This window comes from Coregonus lavaretus (genome assembly GCF_964263955.1).
Source record: "Coregonus lavaretus genome assembly, chromosome: 17".
Lineage (NCBI taxonomy): Eukaryota > Metazoa > Chordata > Actinopteri > Salmoniformes > Salmonidae > Coregonus > Coregonus lavaretus.
Window position 1 is genome coordinate 34,990,613 of NC_140004.1, and position 20,424 is coordinate 35,011,036.

At 42.3% G+C, this 20,424-nt stretch overlaps 1 pseudogene across 1 annotated transcript in view; it reads right to left on the minus strand.

Moving 5' to 3' along the window:
- LOC311144382 (aminopeptidase O-like) overlaps positions 1-20,424 on the minus strand; it is a 122,669-nt pseudogene that overhangs the window by 25,739 nt on the left and 76,506 nt on the right. The window contains exons 5-6 of the transcript in view: positions 14,959-15,020; positions 13,037-13,120 (exon numbers count right to left, since the gene is read on the minus strand). The product of the transcript in view is annotated as an aminopeptidase O-like (transcript). The remainder of the gene's footprint in view (positions 1-13,036; positions 13,121-14,958; positions 15,021-20,424) is intronic.

Genomic DNA, 20,424 nt, shown 5'->3' on the forward strand with positions numbered 1-20,424 from the left:
ATTCTGACATTTCACATTCTTAAAATAAATTGGTGATCCTAACTGACCTAAAACAGGAGTTTAAATGTATTTGGCTAAGGTGTATGTAAACTTCTGTCTTCAACTGTAGGTAGCTACATTGTAGAATAATAGTGAAGACATCAAAACTATGAAATAATACATATGGAATCATGTAGTAAAAAAAAAATTGTTTAACATATCAAAATATATTTTAGATATTAGATTCTTCAAAGTAGCCACCCTTTGCCTTGACAGCTTTGCACACTTTTGGCATTCTCTCAACCAGCTTCATGAGGTAGTCAACTGGAATTATTTTCCAACAGTCTTGAAGGAGTTCCCACATATGCTGAGCACTTGTTGGCTGCTTTTCCTTCACTCTGCGGTCCAACTCATCCCAAACCATCTCAATTGGGTTGAGGTTGGAGATTGTGGCCAGGTCATCTGATGCAGCATTCCATCACTCTCCTTCTTGGTCAAATAGCCCTTACACAGCCTGGAGGTATGTTTTGGGTCACTGTCCTGTTGAAAAATAAATGATAGTCCCACTAAGCGCAAACCAGATGGGATGGCGTATCGTTGCAGAATGCTGTGGTAGCAATGCTGGTTAAGTGTGCCTTGAATTCTAAATCAATCACAGACAGTGTCACCAGCAAAGCACTCCCACACCCCCACACCTCCTCCTCCATGCTTCATGGTGGGAACCACACATGCAGAGATCATCCGTTCACCTACTCTGCGTCTCACAAAGACACGGCAGTTGGATCCAAAAATCTCCAATTTGGACTCATCAGACCAAAGGACAGATTTCCACCCGTCTAATGTCCATTGCTCGTGTTTCTTGGCCCAAGCAAGTCTTTTCTTCTTATTGGTGTCCTTTCATTGTGGTTTCGTTGAAGCAATTCGACCATGAAGGCCTGATTCACGCAGTCTTCTCTGAACAGTTGATGTTGAGATGTGTCTGTTACTTGAACTATGTGATGCGTTTTCATCGGATGCAATCTGAGGTGCAGTTAATTTCCGACTTCTGAGGCTGGTAACTCTAATGAACTTATCCTCTGCAGCAGAGATAACTCTGGATATTCCTTTCTTGTGGCGGTCCTCATGAGAGCCAGTTTCATCCTAGCGCTTGATGGTTTTTTCGACTGCACTTGAAGAAACTTTAAAAGTTCTTGAAATTTTCCGGATTGACTGACCTTCATGTCTTAAAGTAATGATGGACTGTCGTTTCTCTTTGCTTATTTGAGCTGTTCTTGTCATAATATGGACTTGGTATTTTACCAAATAGGGCTATCTTCTGTAAACCAACCCTACGTTGTCACAACACAACTGATTTACTGAAACGCATTAAGAAGGAAATTAACTTTTAACAAGGCACACCTGTTAATTGATATGCATTTCAGGTGACTACCTCACGAAGCTGGTTAAGAGAATGCCAAGAGAGTGCGAAGCTGTCATCAAGGCAAAGGGTGGCTACTTTGAAGAATCTCAAATATAAAATATATATTTAATTTGTTTAACACTTTTTTGGTTACTACATTATTCCATATGTTATTTCATAGTTTTGATGTCTTCACTATTATTGTACAATGTAGAAAATATTAAAAATAAACAAAAAGCCTTGAATGAGTAGGTGTGTCCAACCTTTTGACTGGTACTATCTCGCTCTGTCTGTCTATCTCTATCTATCTCTCTATCCATCTCCCTCTCTCCATGTACCTTTTTCTCTTTTTCTCTGTGGGTCTCTTCAACTCTGTGTCTAGATCCTACTTTCTTCTCAGTCTATCTCACTGTCTGTCCTTACTATAAAATCCTGAACCTTTACTTCCCATACAGTTATATAATGCACTGCCTTTTACACTCATACTCTTCCTTAAAATAACATTACAATAATATTACACCCTGCTTTTTAAAGGCCAGACTCTGGAGTGGGATGAAGAGGAAAGTGTGGTGCCAATTATCAGCTTACATAAAGCATACGTCTATACAGTTTAAATACAGTGTGTGTGTGTGTGTGTTTGTGTTTTTGGTTTTACTATCCTTGTGGGGACCAGAAGTCCTCCCAATCATAGTAAAACAAGAACAATTCTGTTTGCTGGTCCCCACAACGAAAAAAGGCTATTTTAGGCTTAGGGGTTAGGTTTAGGGTTAGAATTAGGGTTAGGGTTAGGGGTTAGGGTTAGGGTTAGGGTTAGGGTTAGGGTTAGGGTTAGGGTTAAGGTTTGGGTTAGGGTTAAGGTTAGGGTTTAGGTTTAGGGAAAGTAGGATTTTGGGAATCAATTGTTAGGTCAAATCAACAGATATTTATTGGGTAGCAGTATTATACATACAGTATATGAGAGGTGAGTGAAACATAAGTTTTTTTAACATTAGGGAAACACGTCCCTCCCCTCTTCCTCATGCAACAGTTTTCTCTAGTTAATGGACCAGTGTTCTGGCCACTGCTACAATGTAAAGAGACAACTAAGAGGAGAGGAGAGACAGATGTCTGTTCCCTACATCTCTGTGCATAGAGGAGCTGATAGAGAAGTTGATACGTTTTATAAGGTGGGTGTATTTCACTATGCTTGCAATGGCAAGAGATGTTGTATTCTCTCTTTCTTTGTCTCTCTCTCTCTACCTCATGAATCTAAGCTGAGAGGAATCGTTCCCTCTGGAGTGTTTTGCGGAATGTGATAATCCACTCTATTGTGGTTGTGTGTGCAAGTGTATGTGTGTGTGTGTGTGTGTGTGTTTGCATGTGTGTGTGTGTGTGCATGCGTATAATAGAAAGCTCATGACTCCATGGTGGTGTGTCCCCCACTCCTCCTAACCGTAACACTTCACATGCTCTGGTCAGGTGGGAAATGGTAAAGTCTGAAGACTACTGTGTGTACATGGACACGCAACATGGGATCACAGAGGCAGGCACCACACATGCCACATACCATGACCTGTCTACAAACCACGGACCAGGTTAGGACGTACCTCATGCCATTGAATTACTGTAGAGTTGTAATTATATAATGATTTACCTCACACCATCAGAGACCAGTCTGATACCCCAGTGTCTGGTAATGCAGAGGTCAAAATAGATTTAGTCTTTGTCTTTCAGACATACACATAGATGTTTGACCTTCCCTCTACAAAATAAATTATATACAGTAACATTCTCTTACATCAGATAGTGCATCGATTCCACCAGCACTGATACAATTGAAGTCCCCTCTAGCTCAGTTGGTAGAGCATGGCACTTGCAATGCCAGGGTTGTGGGTTTGTTTCCCACGGGGGGCCAGTATGAAAATGTATGCACTCACTAACTGTAAGTTGCTCTGGATAAGACCGTCTGCAAAAAAACAAAAGTCGGAAGTTTACATACACCTTAGCCAAATACATTTAAACGCAGTTTTTCACAATTCCTGACATTTAATCCTAGTAACAATTCCCTGTCTTAGGTCAGTTAGGATCACCACTTTATGTTAAGAATGTGAAATGTCAGAATAATAGTAGAGATAATGATTTATTTCAGCTTTTCTTTCTTTCATCACATTCCCAGTGGATCAGAAATGTACATACACTCAATTAGTATTTGGTAGCATTGCCTTTAAATTGTTTAACTTGGGTCAAACGTTTCGGGTAGCCTTCCACAAGCTTCCCACAATAAGTTGGGTGAATTTTGGCCCATTCCTGCTGACAGAGCTGGTGTAACTGAGTCAGGTTTGTAGGCCTCCTTGCTCACACACGCTTTTTCAGTTCTGCCCACAAATCTTCTATAGGATTGAGGTCAGGGCTTTGTGATGGCCACTCCAATACCTTGACTTTGTTGTCCTTAAGCCATTTTGCCACAACTTTGGAAGTATGCTTGGGGTCATTGTCCATTTGGAAGACCCATTTGCTACCAAGCTTTAACTTCTTGACTGATGTCTTGAGATGTTGCTTCAATATATCCACATAACTTTCCTTCCTCATGATGCCATCTATTTTGTGAAGTGCATCAGTCCCTCCTGCAGCAAAGCACCCCCACAGCATGATGCTGCCACCCTAGTGCTTCACGGTTGGGATGGTGTTCTTCGGCTTGCAAGCAACCCCCTTTTTCCTCCAAACATAACGATGGTCATTATGGCCAAACAGTTCTATTTTGGTTTCATCAGACCAGACGACATTTCTCCAAAAAGTACGATCTTTGTCCCCATGTGCAGTTGTAAACTGTAGTCTGGCTTTTTTATGGCGGTTTTGGAGCAGTGGCTTCTTCCTTGCTGAGCGGCCTTTCAGGGTATGTCGATATAAGGCTTGTTTTACTGTGGATATAGATACTTTTGTACCTGTTTCCTCCAGCATCTTCACAAGGTCCTTTGTTGTTGTTCTGGGATTGATTTGCACTTTTCGCACCAAAGTACGTTCATCTCTAGGAGACAGAATGCGTCTCCTTTCTGAGCGGTATGACGGCTGCGTGGTCTGATGGGGTTTATACTTGCGTACTATTGTTTGTACAGATGAACGTGGTACCTTTAGGTGTTTGGAAATTGCTCCCAAGGACAAACCAGACTTGTGGAGGTCTTGCCTGATTTATTTTGATTTCCCCATGATGTCAAGGAAAGAGGCACTGAGTTTGAAGGTAGGCCTTGAAATACATCCACAGGTACACCTCCAATTGACTCAAATGATGACATTTAGCCTATCAGAAGTTTCTAAAGCCATGACATCATTTTCTGGAATTTTCCAAGCTGGAATTGTGATACAGTGAATTATAAGTGAAATAATCTGTCTGTAAATAATTGTTGGAAAAATTACTTGTGTCATGCACAAAGTAGATGTCCTAACCGACTTGCCAAAACTATAGTTTGTTACAAGATTTTTGTGGAGTGGTTGAAAAATGAGTTTTAATGACTCCAACCTAAGTGTATGTAAACTTCCGACCTCAACTGTATGTCTCGTATCTCGCAAAATTGTAATGGGATAGATCAAAAGTAGTCCGGATACAATGGGCTGCCGTAATATTCAGAAAATATTACCTAGGTGAAATTGTCTGCTGAACCCCATTTCTGCTTCAAAACTGTCAGAATTAATCTAAGCTAAAACAACGTATGTTTTTTTGTTGTGGAAGTCTTAGTCACCCCATTTTACATCTAGCTAAGGATTATTTTGCTTCAATTAGCAGTATTTCTGAAGTTTGACTATGGGCACGAAAGTTAGCATACATTTTCTCAACATTGAGCCAGTCACTGAAAGCATCTTTGACTGAAACAATGCTGCTAATGAACCAGCTACCTACCTAGTGCTGCATGCACAATGTTGAATCTTCTAACAAAAGCTAGCTAGCAAGCTACTGTAGCTAGTAGTGCTAATGCTTACATTATTATTAGTTTTCATGAAGCAGCTGTTTTTCTCCCACAAGTCATTGCAGTAGCCTCCTCAGTCAGTTGCTGTGCTCAGCTGACCAAATGATTAGATCAAAGAGAACCATGCTGATCTACTGACTGATTTCTGATAACTGTCAGTTTCTCTTAATTGTGGGGCACATGTCTACAACCTTAGGGTAATTTAAACAGGCTAAGCAGGCTTTTTATGTCAGTGAAGGAAGAGCTAGCCTATTAGCTAGCTAGCTATGTCAGTAAGCTAGCTAGCTACAACTGTTAGCTACACAGCTGATTAAGTAACTGCACTGGCGACCAACATCCTGGCACAGAATTTGTGCAGGAGATAGCCGCCGGTTTGTTTTTATTTTCTCACAATTGCAAGCTATTACATCTTTCACAGTGTTTGTAATAATGTAGTTAGCTAGTTATTCTGCCTATTTCATGGAAAGTCATACGAGAGCGCAGTGATATCCAAAATTAGGAACTGTGTTTAAAATTTTTTTAAAGCGGATGCTCAAAATTGAAATTTGAATAGGAGTTCCACGTCCTACAAGACAGATCGGTTGAGGGAGGAGCGTCACGGAGGAGTGATGCCATCTGACATGAGAAAATGATACAGTAATGTATGGAAGTAGAAGCTGCACTTCTATTGTCCAAATCATACACCAGACTTTAACCTCTACGGGATCGGTGTCCCGTATATGGGACGGTTGAGCTAACGTGCTCTAATGTGATTAGCATGACTGTTATAAGTAACAGCAAACTTTCCAGGACATAGACATGTCTTATATGGGCAGAAAGCTTAAATTCTTGTTAATCTAATTGCACTGTCCAATTTACAGTAGATATTACAGTGAGAAAATACCATGCTATTGTTTGAGGAGAGTGCACAACAACAAAAAACTTATCGCGGCAACTGGTTTGATACATTCACCTCTGAAGGTAAATAATGTACTTACATTCAGTAATCTTGCTCTGATTTGTCATCCTAAGGGTCCCAGAGATAAAATGTAGCATAGTTTTGTTTGATAAAATCCATTTTTATATTCAAATGTAGGAACTGGGTTCTACAGTTTGAACCGCTGCTGTCTCTGGCTCCACACCCACCCCGCCTGGCCATCTAGATGTGTGAAAGTTAGTGTATGATATTCCTGGGAGTGTGTAAACTTAACTTTTGTATTACCATATCATTTTTGTATGTTCTCTATAGTTATGTACTTGAAAATGTATCAATTGACCAATTTGGCACATTTGGACAGACTTGATACAAAATAGTCCAGTATGGCAATGCTTCACTGGATCAATCTGAAACTATGCACACAAACTGCACTGCTGCCATCTATTGGCCAAAATCTAAATTGCGCCTAAACTGCAATATTATATTGTGGCCTTTCTCTTGCATTTCAAAGATGATGAAAATAAAAAAATAAAAAATAACGCATGTTTTTTTGTTTGTATTATCTTTTACCTTATCTAATGTGTTATATTCTCCTACTTGAATTTCACATTTCCACTAACTTCAAAGTGTTTCCTTTCAAATGGTATCAATATTATGCATATCCTTGCTTCAGGTCCTGAGCTAAAGCCAGTTAGATTTGGGTATGTCATTTTAGGCGAAAATTGAAAAAAAGGGTCAGATCCTTAAGAGGTTAACTCATATTCACCAAACCCAGTAAATGTATGGCTCTCCTTGACAACACAACCCAATAACACCACCTGGGTTTGTGTCTGTGTGTGTGTGTTGCAGGTCCAGCAGAGGTTTCTAGCCAGAAAGGGGTCCTAGCTGGCCCTAGCAGCAGACCACATACACTTTAGTAGGCTTCCGCACTGCTTGATGCCAAGACAAATCAATATTAGACTAATGGAGCACACACACACACACAAACGCACACACACGCAAACACGCACACACACACACACACACATACAAACACACACGCTCCTTTTCCATTTCCAAATCCTACCACTGCTTCCACATTATCTGTGATGAGGTCTGAACGGAAACAGCCATTTCCTTAAATAAATCACACTCTAACCCAGACCCTGGTGAGCTAGGCTGGACTGAGAGGGAAAGAGAGAGGGGGGTGACGAGTGAAGGAAAAACAGATGTTTGATGGAATATTCTCAGGCATCTCAACTGCAGTGGGAGGGGGGTCTGAGTTTGCTGGTCTACAGAGGCGGGATTTGGTCATATATAGGCGGGGTTATCATCAGCAGTCAATGTAAACAACAACAAGAATGAAAACATAACAAGTCAGACTTTTTTCTTTAATCATCGAAAAAGCCTGCCAATGTATAACGCCCCTCCCCATTCCCCCAACTACCTCCTGGGCACCTGTGTAGATCTGCATTGGATAGATGTAAGCAATATGGCAGCAATTCCAGCAAGACTATCAGAGTGAGAGGTAGGCTTATATTAATCTGGTCCTTTTGGACCCAGGAAGTGGTACAGTCACTGTTGACTTGACTTCAGGAGGCAGCCAAGGGAGGGGACCGATATGCATGGCACCTGTTGCTATGCAACCTGTAAACTGTGATTAGTGGTGTGAGTTATAGGACAGGCCGTCACCTTGGTGTGAATGAGGTGACATTGTGTGATATTGTGTTGCTTGGAGACTAATTTCGCTCTTTTTTCCCTCAGTCCCTGGACCATTCCCAAGCAGTACAGCAAGGAGACGCTCCACAGACAAGCAGAACAGAATTGCCCAATTCATGGTATGCAGGCTTTTATTCCATCCCAGCTGTCACACACCTGATTTCACTAATCAAGGGCTTGGTGATTATAATCTGTCCATCTATAAATTGAATCAGGTGTTTTAGTGTTGGGCTGGTACAAAAGCCTGCACAGCATCTGGAGAATTTCTGTGACTGGAGAATTTCTGTGACTGGAATGTCGGCCAGAAAAGCCGCTGCTCGCCGGTCCCAGACTGCCTTTGACTACAGGGTTTCCTGAGCTGATTGGCAGGGACAGACAGACCCTCTCATTAGTCCAACCACAGATGAAAATGAGAACAAAATTAGGCCCATTACCATGAGAGCCTGACTAATATCCTTCAGCAGACCCTTGATTCACACACCCACACCCACACACACACATATAAACTTTGCACACACCCACACATACAAACAGACACAGACACATGACCACATATATAAGTACACACACACACACGTATGCATATTCACACACATACACACACACACACACATACATGGTACATAAAAGCTACTAAAGTAACCCTCATATCAGGCCTCTCTTGATACGCTCTGTGTGCGTGTGTGTGTGTGTGCGTGTGTGTGTGTCCAGACCTCTAATCATCTATGATGTAATCCACAAGCTTTCGCAGTCTCACTACAGAATTAGACATTTAGCCATGTTTATTCAAACGTAACATTTCGAAGTTGCTCCACATGTAAAATTTCAAAGTATTTTTGACACCCTGGGTTGACTCCTCCTGCTCAGTATCATTCCATTTCTAAAAATGTAAATGTAAAAATGACAAATTATGAAGTAGCTCCAAATTAAGGGTTAAGGTTAAGGGTTACGGTTTTGGATAGGGTTAAAATGTTACATTTAGGCACTCATTCCGAATGGTTAAGGTAAGGGTTAAGATTTGGGATAGGGTTAAAACCAAAAAATACAAAACAAGCGTTCACAACTGGGATCAAACACACAACCGTCAGATCTGGAGTCATGGGATTACATCCATCCACCACCCCTGTCCACAACCCCCTGGCAAAGCCCAAGCCTACTTGATGGCAATAGCGCTCACTGTTGCCCCCTAGCGGGACATCAAATCCATTTTTTATTTATTTGTCACATACACGTGTTTAGCAGATGTTATTGCCTGTGGAGCGAAATGCTTGTGCTTCTAGCTCCGACAGTGCAGTAATATCTAACAAGTAATATCTAACAATTTCACAACATATACCCAATACACACAAATCTAAGTAAGGAATGGAATTTAAGAATATATACATATATGGACAAGCAATGACAGAGCGGCATGGACTACAGTAGAATATTATAGAATACAGTATATACATATGAGATGAGTAGTGCATTATTAAAGTGACTAGTGTTCCATTTCTTAAAGTGGCCAGTGATTTCAATAGGCAGCAGCAGCTACCTATTGGCAGGGATAGAGGGATGATGGGCCATAGGGAAGAGGCATGGATAGATGTCCAATTGTGTCGTCTCATCTTGTCTCTTCCATTCTCTTGTCTCGTCTCCTCTTGTCTCGTCCATTCTCTTGTCTCATCTCCTCTTGTCTCGTCCATTCTCTTGTCTCGTCTCATCTTGTCTCGTCTCATATTGTCTCGTCCATTCTCTTGTCTCGTCTCATCTTGTCTCGTCTCATATTGTCTCGTCCATTCTCTTGTCTCGTCTCATCTTGTCTCGTCTCATATTGTCTCGTCCATTCTCTTGTCTCGTCTCATCTTGTCTCGTCTCATATTGTCTCGTCCATTCTCTTGTCTCGTCTCATCTTGTCTCGTCTCATATTGTCTCGTCCATTCTCTTGTCTCTCATCCTTTGTCGTCATCCTCTAGTCAAATATTTTCTCCTTTTCTCCTCCTACTCTACTCTCCTCCAGGCACTTCTCTCTCACCCCTTCTCTCCTCACCACTGTCTTCTCCTCTCCTCTCTTCTCTACCCCTTCACCTTTCTCTTCTCTCTCGACCACCCTCTCCAATATCACCTCTCCCCCATCTTTCATCCCTTCTCTACCTTCTCTTCCCCTGTTTTCTCTTCACTTCCTGCTATCTCGTTACCTTTTTTCTCCCCTCCGCCCCCTCTCCGTCTCTCCTTCTCGCCTATCATCCTCTGTTTTTCAGAGCCGGTCTGCTTGGTGATTTATAGACCTGTGACAGACAGATGCGGGGAGAAGAGGATGGAGGATGGGGGCAGGCACGTTTGAAGTACATGAAGGACTAATATTAAATACACCTGGCCCATCCAGGGGCTCCCTCTGTACACAGAAACAAAGAGATAGAGAGAGGGAGGCAGGGAGGCAGGGATGGAGGAATGACGGGTCATAGGGAAGAGGCATGATGAGGGAGGTGGTAAGGGGTGGGGTGGGCTGAGGTGGAAGGGGTCACCTCGTGTTTCCTTTCAGGATAGCTTTTGTGGCGTAACTTCAAACACTGGACACCACCCACCATTCCTCCCCTTCTCCCTCTCTCGAGTTGTTTCAACTAAATATTATTAATTAACTGGTTCCACAACCTTTTTTTTTGCTTACTCAACTTTTCGGTCAAAGTGTTAACTGAACTTAACGTTTTTAGTTGGCCCAAACTTAGCTCCAACATGAGAAAACCTAGGCAGAAATTCAGTCAACTTCAAATTATGTGTTTGCTCAAATAGTCTCATATGTTCATTCAACAAACAGGAAACTATTGAGAAAAACCCAGCAGCGTTGCAGTTCTTGACACACTCAAACCGGTGCGCCTGGTATCTACTACCATACCCTGTTCAAAGACACTTACATGTTTTGTCTTGCCCATTCACCCTTTGATTTCCACACATACACAATCCATGTCTCAATTTTCTCAAGGCTTAAAAATCCTTCTTAAACCTGTCTCCTCCCCTTCATCTATGCTGATTGAAGTGGTTGTAATAGATGACATCAATAAGTGATCATAGCTTTCATCTGGATTCACCTGGTCAGTCTATGTTATGGAAAGAGCAAGTGTTCATAATGTTTTGTACAGTCAGTGTATTTAGCCTCACAATTAAGAGTTTTACCATTTTCTTCTCAGGACAACCAGGGCTACACGTTTTTACACTATATTGTTTTATACTATATTGTGACATGCTAAAGCCTCCAGTTAAAATGGCCAGTAGCAGCTAACCCATGAGGTTCATTATCTCAGGCAGTAAATATAGGTTGAAGGTTCCTAACCCTCGGTGGTTGCTCATTAGTGATGCAGGTGTGTGTGTGTGTTGTCCTTGGGGAATTCCTACTAACACACACTCTGACCTCAGCTAACCTCTGACCTCTAATCCCTGATCCTGACACCTGACCTTGGCCCAAAGCCCAGTGACATGCAGATTAGGTAAAGACATGCACACACGCATGCACACACACACACGCAAGCATGAACGCATGTTCGCACGTACGCACACACAGAGAGAGGTACAGCGAAAGAGAGCGAAAGAGAGAGAGAGAGAGCAGACAGTCTTAGTTAGCCTTGGTTTCTCAAATGACTGCTTCGCCTGGTTCACCAACTACTTCTCAGATAGAGTTCAATGTGTCAAATCGGAGGGCCTGTTGTCTGGACCTCTGGCAGTCTCTATGGGGGTGCCACAGGGTTCAATTCTTGGGCAGACTCTTTTCTCCGTGTATATCAATGATGTCGCTCTTGCTGCTGGTGACTCTCAGATCCACCTCTACGCAGACGACACCATTTTGTATACATCTGGCCCTTCATTGTACACTGTGTTAACAAACCTCCAAACGAGCTTCAATGCCATACAGCACTCCTTCAGTAGCCTCCAACTGCTCTTAAACACTAGTAAAACTAAATGCATTCTCTTCAATCGAACGCTGCTGGCACCCGCCCCACCCGACTAGAATCACTACTCTCGACGGGTCTGACCTAGAGTATGTGGACAACTACAAATACCCAGGTGTCTGGTTAGACTGGAAACTCTCCTTCCAGACTCACATTAAGAATCTCCAATCCAAAGTTAAATCTAGAATCAGCTTCCTATTTCGCAACAAAGCCTCCTTCACTCATGCTGCCAAAAATGCCCTCGTAAAACTGACTAACCTACCGATCCTTGACTTCAGCGATGTCATTTACAAAATAGCCTCCAACACTCTACTCAGCAAATTGGATGTAGTCTATCACAGTGCCATCCGTTTTGTCACCAAAGCCCCGTATACTACCCACCACTGTGACCTGTACGCTCTTGTTGGCTGGTCCTCACTACATATTCGTCGCCAAACCCACTGGCTCCAGGCCATCTATAAATCACTGCTAGGCAAATCCCCGCCTTATCTTAGCTCATTGGTCACCATAGCAACACCCACCCGTAGTATGCGCTCCAGCAGGTATATCTCACTGGTCATCCCCAAAGCCAACACCTCCTTTGGCCGCCATTCCTTCTAGTTCTCTGCTGCCAATGACTGGAACGAATTGCAAAAATCTCTGAAGCTGGAGACTCTTATCTCCCTCACTAACTTTAAGCATCAGTTGTCAGAGCACCTTACCGATTACTGCACCTGTACACAGCCCATCTGAAATTAGCCCACCCAACTACCTCATCCCCATATTGTTATTTATTTTGCTAATTTGCACCCCAGTATCTCTATTTGCACATCATCTCTTGCACATCTATCATTCCAGTGTTAATACGAAATTGTAACTATTTTGCACTATAGCCTATTTATTGCCTTACCTCCATAACTTGCTACATTTGCACACACTGTATATATATTTTCTGTTGTATATTTGACTTTGTTTTGTTTTACCCCATATGTAACTCTGTGTTGTTGTTTTTATCGCACTGCTTTGCTTTATCTTGGCCAGGTCTCAGTTGTAAATGAGAACTTGTTCTCAACTGGCTTACCTGGTTAAATAAAGGTGAAATAAAATAAAATTAGAGAGAGTCCACTAGGAAGCAGTGTGTCTGACAGACAGAACACACTGAGACCATGAGAGCGTGAGATAGATGTCTATTTAAAGGGGCTCCTACCTCTTTGAAGTTCTCCTTGGGTTCTGCTGTCTTCTACTTTCTGCCCTTTCCAACGCTCGGACTGACACCAATCCATTTTACTACCTGCCCAGGGAAAGGAGGGAGAGTGGGAGGGAGGGAGGGAGGAAGGAAAGAAGGGAGGGAGGGAGGGAGGGAGGGAGAAAACGAGAGGGAGGGAGGGAGGGAGGGAGGGAGGGAGGGAGGGAGGGAGGGAGGGAGGAGGGGGAAAAGCAGCACACATCTAATATGAGTAAGTAACTATAAACAGATTTTAGGCGCACTTTCCACTGCTTAAGTGGAAAGCCACACACACACACACACACAGACATCTACATGGCTGCTTACACGCAAGCCCCAACAGCGAGACAGTGGTGGAGGTAGAGGCACACAGCGAGACGTCCACCTAAATACTACCACAATGCCTTATACAAGAGCACCTAAATACAGCTACACTGCCTTAGACAAGAGCACCTAAATACTACCACAATGCCTTAGACAAGAGCACCTAAATACAGCTACACTGCCTTAGACAAGAGCACCTAAATACAGCCACACTGCCTTAGACAAGAGCACCTAAATACTGCCACACTGCCTTAGACAAGAGCACCTAAATACAGCCACACTGCCTTAGACAAGAGCACCTAAGTACTAGCACACTGCCTTAGACAAGAGCACCTAAATACTGCCACACTGCCTTAGACAAGAGCACCTAAATACAGCCACACTGCCTTAGACAAGAGCACCTAAGTACTAGCACACTGCCTTAGACAAGAGCACCTAAATACAGCTACACTGCCTTAGACAAGAGCACCTAAATACAGCCACACTGCCTTAGACAAGAGCACTTAAATACAGCCACACTGCCTTAGACAAGAGCACCTAAATACAGCCACACTGCCTTAGACAAGAGCACCTAAATACTGCCACACTGCCTTAGACAAGAGCACCTAAATACAGCCACACTGCCTTAGACAAGAGCACCTAAATACAGCTCTATCTATCAATATCTCATAGTGCATGCGCACACACACACGCTTGTTCGCGCACATACACACCCACTGACACATTTAGATTTGTGTGTATTGGATATATGTTGTGAAATTGTTAGATATTACTTGTTAGATATTACTGCACTGTCGGAGCTAGAAGCACAAGCATTTCACTACACCCACAATAACATCTGCTAAACACGTGTATGTGACCAATAACATTTGATTTGATTTGATTTTTAGACAGTTATTTCGTCTTTCCGTCAATAAGGAGTGCTCTGTCTGTAAGAGACAGACAGATAAAGATTCAGATCTTCCTCTCTACCACTTTCTGTCTCTCTCGCGCTCTATCTCTTTCATACACACACTACAGCATATATATCTGTATCACAGACAATCTCTATTTAACCCAAACCGCAACAAAACATGACTTGATAATAAAATTCAGGGTTTGACCCCCCTATACTACAGTAGACACCACCTCATAACATGCAACAGATGTATGCACGGTGACTAAGAGAGACAGAGATAGAGTGAGCGAGAGGGAGAGAGAGAAAGAGAGTGAGAAAGGCTGAAATAGCAATATAGCGAGAGAGAGAATAAACTGAGCTGAGAGAGAAGGAGAATAAACTGAGCTGAGAGAGAAGGAGAATTAACTGAGCTGAGAGAGAAGGAGAATAAACTGAGCTGAGAGAGAAGGAGAATTAACTGAGCTAAGAGAGAAGGAGAATTAACTGAGCTGAGAGAGGAGAATTAACTGAGCTGAGAGAGAAGGAGAATTAACTGAGCTGAGAGAGAGTGAGAATGTATTTCAAACAGCTGAGGAAACAACTTAATCAAAGACACCTGACAGAGAGAAGGAAAGAAAGAGAGAACTAGAGATAGGGGAAGAAAAAGAGAGGAAAAGAGAGAGGGGGAGGTGTGTGCCCTTACCTTGCTTTGACTTCTTCCACCAGCCGAGTCTGTGACCATACGGAACTCCCTTCACATAGAGACTGATCGGGAGAGGAGAGGAGGGAGTGAACCAGAGAGAGAGAGAGAGAGAGAGAGAGAGAAAGAGAGAGAGAGAGAGAGAAAGGAGTGATCAAACGGAATGTTGAGCAGAGGGCAAGCGAGAGAGAGAGAGAGAGAGAGAGAGAGAGAGAGAGAGAGAGAGAGAGAGAGAGAGAGAGAGAGAGAGAGAGAGAGAGAGAGAGAGAGAGAGAGAGAGAGAGAGAGAGAGAGAAAAAGAGAGAAAGAGAGAGTGGGGAAGGGGAGGGAGATGAGATGAGATGAGAAGAGAGAGATTCAAGGGGAGGGAGGAGAGAGAATGGGAGGGAGGGAGAGAGCTAGATCACTTGTTCCTTTCTGACAGAAACTCATGGCTTGACTTCGGAGAGACAGGAGTGAGAGAGTGGAGGAGGATAAGGAAGAGGAGGATGAGAGCAAGAAAGAGAAAGAGGAGGGTGTGAGGGAGGGAGGGAGAAATTAGAGGAGATGGAGGAGAGGAAAATCCCCTCATTACGTAAAGCAGTATGTAGAGTGTCACATAGGACTAAGTCACTAATGATCCCTTGTACACCCACACAAACACACCTACACACACACACACTCAAAGTATGCACAACCCACATAAAAATACTACAGTTTACAATAGAATTCTACAGTTTTCACTATTTAATTCTGTAGTAAACTGTAGTATACTGTAGAATGCTATACTACACACTGTATTATAAACTGGGTGGTTCGAGCTCTGAATGCTGATTGGCTGACAGCCGTGGTATATCAGACCGTTAACCACGGGTATGACAAAACATTTATTTTTACTGTTCTAATTACATTGGTAACCAGTTTAGAATAGCAATAAGGCACCTCAGGGGTTTGTGGTATATGGCCAATATACCACGGCTAAGGGCTGAATCCAGGCATAAGAACAGCCCTTAGCCGTGGTATATTGCCCATATACCACACCCCCTCTGGCCTTATTGCTTAAGTATACATCGATCAGTTTGTGATTTTATCCACTCTTACTCCCGCTGATATTTTAACATCTGGTTTTTAACCCCCGGACCTACTTTAAATCATTACATTAAATAATTACTTTTTCAACTCACCTGTCCAGGATAGTGGGGCACTGCAATAGAAGCTGACATTTGAACAACTTAAACCCCGGTTTTAGTGCACTGTAAGTTGATAGATTTTTTCACATAACTTAATAACGCTGGAGGCTGACATACATTGAGTGTACAAAACAAGGAACACATTCCTAATATTGTAGTGGCACCCCCTTTTGCCCTCAGGACAGCCTCAATTTGTTGGGGAATGGACTCTACAAGGTGTCAAAAGCCTTCCACAGGGATGCTGGCCCATGTTGACTCCCACAGTTGTGTCAAGTTGGCTGGATGTCCTTTGGGTGGTGGACCATTCTTGATACACACAGGAAACTGTTGAGTGTGAAAAACCCAGCATGGTTGCTGTTCTTGACACTCAAACCAGTGTGCCTGGCACCTGCTACCATACCCTGTTCAAAGGCACTTAAATATTTTGTCTTGCTCATTCACCCTCTGAACGGCACACATACTCACTCCATCTAGGAGCCTGGACCCTCTCTTCATATTTCAAGGCTGCGTTAAGATATTGACTCAGAGATAGACCAAGCCTCGCTCAGGTAATACCTCCCATCCTCTCTAAGCATTGTCGTCATACTGTTGTCTATACTTCCAGGGGTGTTGTCAGTTGTAATCTTGTACCTATTCGTTTGAAATCCACTCTTAGATCTGCTATTGTTAACTCAAAAGAGAAGCCCACTGTGGTCTGCTCACCCAGTACTATTAGATCAAATGTGAATTCCATGAACTTGAATACACAGTCGGTTTTCAAATCATGTAGAGGACTTGGGCTGTTGCACGATGGCAACCAAAGCCCATGTAGGTCAGTTTATAACATTCTATCATTGGTTAATCTGAGAGTTCCTCAAACTGACATTGGCTGCAGCCTCAGGCCCTATGGTGCCAACCTTGAAAAGTAATTCCAATTTCTACTCTCTCCTCTATTACAAATAGCGATATACCAAATGGTGCAGTTCTATGCAATCTTATAGCCATACCAACTATGTAAATATCAACCATCAGACAGGGCCTGCAACTGCCTATGGAACATAGCTTATTTGAGTTGGAGACTCCGTTCGACTGTGACCCGTTTGTGACCCATTTCAGGAAGCTAGTCGTATGTCACACATCACTACTTCACAGGAGAGGCATTATCAAAAACGTTTTTTTGGGGGGGCTGAAATGCCTTCTGGAACATTCATGTGACTTAATAACAAACTTGTTTGCCATCTGTAAATATGAATACAATTGTTAAATTACGAGCCCAGTTGGTTTAGCCACGGAAAAAGACAGAAACCTTCCCGCTAGCCATGATTGGCTGAAATAATAGATGTGTCTGAGGGTGATTACGGCCATCTATTGTATTTCATGTCTAGACAATAGTGACCCATCCACTTAGCTAGATGTGGCTGGCGTGTGGCTAGCATTTATTTCACATGACCCATCAATTTAGACAAGTATGTCTGGGAAAGAATAATCGAATAATTATAAAATATTTATACAATATTTTTATCTGGACACTTTCTATTTTTGATATTATGCAAATATGCAAGTAACCATTTCACTGTACTGCTTACACCTTCTGTATCCTGTGCATGTGACAAATAAACATAGATTTGATTTGATATAGTGTGTGTTTACCAGAGATGGTAATGTGAAGAACAACATGACCTGCACCAAAGTCAGATTAGGACATAGGCCAAGGACTAGATAAAGTGTATTTTGACCTGGAGTTGTAGGCTACTATTTTCCCCACTTTTAGTCTTGAAATCTTTGGTTGTTTACTACAATACCTTACTCACTCTGTTTACACATGGCCTCACATGTGAATCCTTAAAGAGATGGGTGGGGCTAAGGCTTAAGAGGATGTGAACGATGCTGAATGGGGTGTAGACAAAGAAGAGATCTCCAGTAAGTGTACCAAAACATTCAAGGGCCATTTCCTCAAAAGTGGGGTTACAAGTTTATCCATTTTCAAAGTATAATAACTTTCCCATTGTTCCTCAACTGTAGTGTATGATAGACCATTTTGTAGCTCTGAGTCTGTACTTTAGCCAATGTAAAAATAAAAAATTAACGTTATATTGTTGCTACATAAGACTGAAAAGAGGTGCTTGGTCACAAATCGTAAAGGACTTGGGTTGATGCATCTGAACATTAGGAGTTTACATTTAAGTCATTTAGCAGACACTCTTTTCCAGAGCGACTTACAGTTAGTGAGTGCATACATTATTATTTTTTTTTTAAATGTTTTTTTCGTACTGGCCCCCCGTGGGAAACGAACCCACAACCCTGGTGTTGCAAACGCCATGCTCTACCAACTGAGCTACAGCCCTTCACAGCTTTACTTCCTAAACTGGATTACATCAAGATCTGGGCTATGTAGATGAATCCAGACATTCTGGTATTGACTGAAACTTGGATCTCTGGGGACATTGTGGACTCTGATGTAAATATTGAGGGTTATAGTGTGTTCAGAGCTGACAGATAGGGTAGAAGTGGCCATTCTTATAAAAAATATTTTCTCTGTCTCTTTACTGAAATCCATTTCCCTTGCCCAAAAATGTGAGCTACTAGCTGTAAGCCTTTGTCTGAGGAAAAATGTATCCATAACTGTTATAGGGGTTGACCAACCTCCCTCGGCTAACCTTTGTGCACTCGAGGAGTTAACTAATACCGAACAAAAATATAAATTCAACATGCAATAATTTCAAAGATTTTACTGAGTTACAGTTCATATAAGGAAATCAGCCAATTGAAATAAATAAATTAGGCACTAATCTATGGATTCCACATGACTGGGCAGGGGCGCAGCCATGGGTGGGCCTGGGAGGGCATAGGCCCACCCACTTGGGAGCCAGGCCCACCCACTGGGGAGCCAGGCCCAGCCAATCAAAATGAGTTTGATTCGGGTGACTGGTCTCAGACAATCCCGCAGGTGAAGAAGCCGGATGTGGAGGTCCTGGGTTGGTGTGGTTACACTTGGTCTGCGGTTATGAGGCCGGTTGGACGTACTGCCAAATTCCCTAAAACAACGTTAGAAGCGGCTTATGGTAGAGAAATGAACATTCACTTCTCTGGCAACAGCTCTGGTGGACATTCCTGCAGTCAGCATGCAAATGGCATGCTCCCTCAAAACTTGAGACATCTGTGGCATTGTGTTGTGTGACAAAACTGCACATTTTACAGTGGCCTTTTATTGTCCCCAGGACAAGGTGCACCTGTGTAATGATAATGCTGTTTAATCAGCTTCTTGATATGCCACACCTGTCAGGTGGATGGAATATCTTGGCAAAGGAGAAATGCTCACTAACAGGGATGTAAACAAATTTGTGCACAAAATTTGAGAGAAATAAGCCTTTTGTGCATATGGAACATTTCTGGGAACTTTTATTTCAGCTCATGAAATAGGACCAACACTTTACATGTTGCGTTTGACATTTTTGTTCAGTATAGTTTTGGTGTCTTCTTTTACTCAATCAGAAGTTATTATCCTGAGTGACCAAAATTATGATTGGGAAATGCAGGCTTCAGACAATCTATAAAACATGTATAATGATCTAAACCTAACCCAGCTGGTGACTAAGACTACACGGCCCAGCCCTAAAGTAAACTCTGATTGATCTGATTCTAACGAATACACCAGAGAAATATGTTTCTACTGGTGTCTTCGCCCAAGATATTAGTGACCATTGCCCAGTTGTTTGTGTTAGAGATGTGAGAATACAAAAATGTAAGCCTCGTGTCTTCACAATTCTTTTTTTTTTTCACCTTTATTTAACCAGGTAAGCCAGTTGAGAACAAGTTCTCATTTACAACTGGAACCTGGCCAAGATAAAGCAAAGCAGTGCAATAAAAACAACAACAACACAGAGTTACATATGGAATAAACAAAACGTACAGTCAATAACACGATAGAAAATCTATATACAGTGTGAGCAAATGTAGTAAGATATGGAGGTAAGGCAATAAATAGGCCATTGTACAAAATTATTACAATTTAGTATTAACACTGGAGTGATAGATGTGCAGAAGATGATGTGCAAATAGAGATACTGGGGTGCAAATTAGCAAAATAAATAACAATGTAAATAATAATATGGGGATGACGTAGTTGGGTGGGCTAATTACAGATGGGCTGTGTACAGGTGCAGTGATCGGTAAGCTGCTCTGACAACTGATGCTTAAAGTTAGTGAAGGAGATAAGTGTCTCCAGCTTCAGAGATTTTTGCAGTTCGTTCCAGTCATTTGCAGCAGACAACTGGAAGGAATGGCGGCCACAGGAGGTGTTGGCTTTGGGGATGACCAGTGA